The sequence below is a fragment of the Pundamilia nyererei genome, unplaced genomic scaffold (assembly GCF_000239375.1).
Source record: "Pundamilia nyererei isolate P.nyererei 1_Seehausen unplaced genomic scaffold, PunNye1.0 scaffold00009, whole genome shotgun sequence".
Taxonomy (NCBI): domain Eukaryota; kingdom Metazoa; phylum Chordata; class Actinopteri; order Cichliformes; family Cichlidae; genus Pundamilia; species Pundamilia nyererei.
In genome coordinates, this window is record NW_005187410.1 from 7,054,350 (window position 1) to 7,059,610 (window position 5,261).

Below are 5,261 nucleotides of genomic sequence, written 5' to 3' on the forward strand. Positions count from 1 at the left end.
GTAAAGGCCTGGCAGGGCATTAAAAAAATTGGAAACTCAGGTTGTGATGTCCATGAGTTTAAAGGCTTCAAGCTGTCATTGCCAGCAAAGGGTTTTCAACCAAGTATTAGTAATGAACATTTCATTTTCAGTTATTTAATTTGTCCAATTACTTTTTAGCCCCTGAAATGAAGGAATAAAATGCTTTAGTTCCTCACATTTTATGCAATCTTTCTGTTCAACCCACTGAATTAAAACTGAAAGTCTGCAATTTCAATGCATCTGAGGTGTGTTATTTAACATTCATTATGTGTTAATGTACAGAACCAAATTAAAAAACAAACAAACCTGTGCCTCTGTCCAGATATTTATGGACGTAATTGTACTACACACCATGATGAAATACGACAAGTTTTCAACTAACAGATCTTTGGAAATCACCTTATCGTTGCAAAAAAAGAAGAAAAAAAGAATGAGAAAAACATTTTAAAAACGTATATGTATGCAGGTTTATTTAACTTTTAAGACAAATAAAAAAACAAATCAATTTACAATGCAGACCAAAGACCATGTTTTAGTTATTTAATCTCTTACGCAAAGCTGCCACATTTGAGACACCAGAGTATGGTATACGATAACGACAATATAACAAAATGGTTCTCAGAAATTTTCTGCTATGCCCCGTCTTACAAAGTTGATCCCAGGAAGTCATTAACAATCAGTAAGGTGCAAGTCCTGTAGTTAAAGGGCAACATTAACACATAACCAGACTGTTGGCTGTTTATTGACATTCACAAAAGTAACAAGTAACAAACAAAGAATCAAAAAAAATATATCAGTTTCTTTTAATTTCACCTCAGTTTGTCCCCAGGTAATCCATGCTTTTATAACAGTGTCTTTGTGAAGCCACCAGTAAGTAATACCTCATAATTTTAATATGTAAAGATATGATGCCAAAGGGAAGAGATTTTTACTGGGTTTCACTTTTTTGACAGGTTTTAAAGAGCCAAATGTGCCTTGGCTGTTTTGTTGCATGCTAAATTCAGGCTTCAGGATAGGTTAAGGCTTTGCATATAGCTGTGATGGCTAAGGTTGTGGAAAGGTCAGATACTGGTCAAAAGTCATGCTCCTCAGAAAAAAAATTTGGTATCTCTATCATTCACTGCAGTAAAAGTTCGTACCTAAAACAGATGTTCAAAAGTTCCACTAGGAAATCAACAGGTCTGTGAAAACAACATGAAATAAGGGAAACAAAACCTTTCCTTTCTAACTAAACTCTCCCGGAAAATGTTCAGACTTAATGTTTCTTATAGATGGTTAAATGAAAAAATTTAAGCAGGATAAGACCTTTTGATTTTAATTCAGTGTGCCCCAGAGCAGCTGTGGCTACAATGTAGCTTGCCATCACCAGTGTGTGAATGTGTGAATGACTGAATGTAGTGTAAAGCACTTTGGGGTCCTTAGGCATTAAGTAAAGCGCTATACAAATACAAGCCATTTACCATTTAATTAAAAAAAAAAAAAAACAAAACCCTAAAATAATAAATCTGGCAAAATGGAGGATCTTTTATCTGTATAAAAAAGTCCCTGATGAGTGATTGAGATTCCTTTTTTTTTTTTTTTAAATAAAAAGGACAAAGGCAGGGCTGCATAGTTATAAAATTATATACTAATGATACTGGTTGAAATTACAGAGCAACTGTTTGCACCCTCAGCTTTGGTTGCTCAGTAGTAATTATACACCAGACAGACAGACTGCATTCAAGGTGTTGTCTGGTGTGAGTGTTTGTACTGTCTGCGAGCTGTTTTGAACCCACTGTCTGCGTGGGCTTTCGTGGTGTACTGCTGATACATCTTTTGTTTAATATGAACAGGCTGTGTGTCTAAACTTGTGCTGGTACTGTACATTTTAAACCTAAAAATATACAATTAACATTGTTACCCTTCATGAAGGGTAGTAATAATAAGTAGATGGGGAAAAACAAAAACAGCTGTAACCACATTAATATAACTGCTATCAACAGCCAACTGCAGATGAAAGCACTTCAAACTGTTGGTGGAAACAGTATGGATCCCAAATACTGCTTAAGTTGTTCATGACAACAGGAACAGGCAGTAAAAACCACATCCAAAATGCTGTGGCAGTGGGAGTGACATGCAAGGAGAGTGGGAGTCAGTTACCAATGTTTTGCGTGTATTTATGCAATTACTGCAATTTTAAAGTAAGACAAAAACATTTATAAACCTGAATCACAAAATAAAAGGGATTCGCGGGTAGGAAAGGTTACCAAATACCTCCATCTATTCATCTGTATGTTTACCAGTTGACTGTGGAATGACACGTTGGTGGAGGCATCGGTCCAGATGTTGTCCCTTATTTGCTCACACAGCTGTTAGAGGAAGCCGGGGCAGAACACTAATTAAAAATTGCATTTAATTTCAACTGAACATGAAGAGACTTTCAGTTTATCTGCTAATGAATGTTTAATATTATAAAACTATTATAATTATAAACGTTTAATATCCTAGACAATAGTAATGGAAAAATTATTATTTTAACTTCTCAGCTGCTTTAAATTGTTTCCTCAAGAAAAGCATATTTAATAAAATGCCTTTTGCATAACTAAAACTATAAATATACCTCAGATAATAGAGTTTTACATTAAATTCAAGTAAAACTAATCACAACCAAGGCAAGAGAGACTCAACTCCCAATAATAATGTCATTTATATAGATCATCAACTAATAAACTACCTGTGGTATTGCAACATACTTTTTTAATAGAACGAATTATGAAATATGTTGCTTTAAGAAGTACTCAGCCCTTGATAATGCTGCAAAAAGCTAGTTTGCAATGTGTCTTTCAATAGCAGCTTAGTTACAGCCTATTGTGGTATGTGGGCCATGTGTAAGCACATTGTGTGGGCCAGATCTGGGCCATACCAAGTTTGCTATGTGGGACACTTCTGTAAAAGCTTCTGAGGAAATTATCCAATTTGAGACCCTCAAAACGGATGTTTGATTTTGAATTGTGCAAAAAATAAAAGAAAAAAAGAAAGAAAGACATTTATATTGTTTTCCAGCCCCTTGAATTAAACCTGAGTCTGGACTGTACCTGCATTTGATTTTTTACCTTTTTCTACTTACCAAAGATTACTAGACCCAGTTGTCCATTATGTCCATATACTGTTATATCAGAATGACTACATATTATACCACATATTAGCTATGTTATTGTTCAAAGTACCTTTTAAAACGTCCAGATTTATAAAAGTACCATGCTGCAGCCCCAACATTCAGGGAAAGCAAAACAAGAAATAATGCCCAGGCAACACGGCTTGTTCCTGCAGGGGCACAAGAAGAAACAATATCATGGGAAAGAAATTAAATATTGTTCTTTCTCACTTCCTTAACATTTAGTTTTATATTTCACATTCAAAACTTCCTTGTATTTTCAAGTTTTAACGTACAAAAATAAATTAGATGAACTTGATATGACCCTGAAAAAAGCTTTCACAAGCTAGGACACGCTCTGAGATTCTGTCAGTGAGGCAGAATAACATGTATTAATAACATGTGCTGCACTGGGTGAAGCATCCGGCAACCATTCATCAACATGCAACATGACACAACATCCACAAAAGCTCAGATCTAAAAAACAGAAACAAAAGATAGATAAAAGATAGACGCTAAGACTTCACCTGATGTCACATGCACATAGAGCTGACCGTGTTTACTTCCATATGCGTTAGATGCTTCACACTGATAGAGTCCATTTAGATCAGACGTCAGGCTGAGCAGTTGTAGGTTTGCACCGTCTACTTTGACAGCAGACTCCAGCAAAGACTGGCCAGATCTAGAAAAACACAAATGAGACTTAACATGAAATGTACAGAGAGAGCAGAAAACTGTTGTACCAAAAGTCGAATACATTTCAGTTATAAGCTCTTTGTTATAGATCTTTACTTGCTCACACTAAGATTTTGTATAAAAAAAAAAAAAAGAGTAAATGGCACTTTTCATGTTAATTTCTGCTTTTTTGAAGAAAATCTTGTGTGAGTAAGGTTTCATGCCACTGTATTTTGTGCATATCAGCAGAGCCCTGCTAAATCTGTTCAAACTACATCAGTCTACACATTTGTCTTCAATGATTGATGATTCAATGATTTGGGAGCATTGATTGGAGCATTCAATGTAATGCAGCTAAACAACATCAATTTCAGATATTAGACAATAAAAGATTCAGTTTCACCACATCTGATTCTCATTTATCTCACATGATTAACACTAGCAGAATGAGCTTGCTCTCTCAAGTATTGAAAAAAAATATAGCCACTTAAGATTAAAAAAATATAACTTGAAAATATTTAAAGCACTGCATTGGCCAGTGATTCCTCACATTTATTGGATCATCAGTGAACTACAGAGAGAGAAGCCAAAGATCGCTGAGTGACACTGGTGCGGTTTAATATGAAAAGAGTTTATAAGTATGTGAAAAAAAAATCATGTTATTTGTAATTCCACTTTTGTTTTATGAACATAGTGAATTTCTTACCAACAATTACATTTAAAAATGTCCCAACTTTAAGTATGAACATCATACATCATGAAAACAGCTTTCCCTGAAGACCAGGCATTTCTATAGTTCAGAAGCACCTGATAAAATTATTTGTTTAGTTGCTATTTTTTGGAAAGCATCATCCATATATCGACCGACACATCACCTATGGGTATGTGTATAAAAGTATAGTAAAAATGCAAGGCAGGGTGTCTGTACTGCTGTGATTGGCTGAAAAGCCAAGAAGACAAATGAATCATCAATGCTCTCAGCTGATCTTCTTGAGAGCCTCTTTACCATCTGCCTTTCTACATCTAGTAGCAATAAAGGGCATGCTGAAGCAGTTTTCATTACTTTTGAAGAGTCTACCTAACAGATGCAGCAGGTAAATGTAATGCTTTAAGCATTTTGTGTTGCTGTGTTTATGTTTTGTTTTTAATGCAATTTTTGACTGTTTTGCTTTTCCATTACTTTAAGTGGGAACACAGAAGCTGGGAACAATTCTTGCCTTTGTCACTGGAGCTAATACTCTTCCACCAGTTAGCTTCTCTCCACAACTTACCATTTAGTTTTTTTTTACCAACACCAATCCAGGAACCATGTGTAAACTACCTCATGAATCCTCATATCATGAACAAATTAAATGGTCTTGGGTTGCTTGGCTGCTATTACTTCAACAAAGAATTCTACACCCAACCCTAACATGAGATAATCATCTGTTGA

The 5,261-nt window shown here is 35.1% G+C and overlaps 1 long non-coding RNA gene across 1 annotated transcript in view; it reads right to left on the reverse strand.

Annotated features, from left to right (window-relative positions):
- Positions 1-1,509: 1,509 nt before the first annotated feature.
- LOC102198752 (uncharacterized) overlaps positions 1,510-5,261 on the reverse strand; it is a 6,540-nt gene continuing 2,788 nt past the window's right edge. The window contains exons 2-4 of the long non-coding RNA XR_311468.2: positions 3,682-3,836; positions 3,228-3,324; positions 1,510-2,369 (exon numbers count right to left, since the gene is read on the reverse strand). This is a non-coding gene — a long non-coding RNA (uncharacterized LOC102198752). The remainder of the gene's footprint in view (positions 2,370-3,227; positions 3,325-3,681; positions 3,837-5,261) is intronic.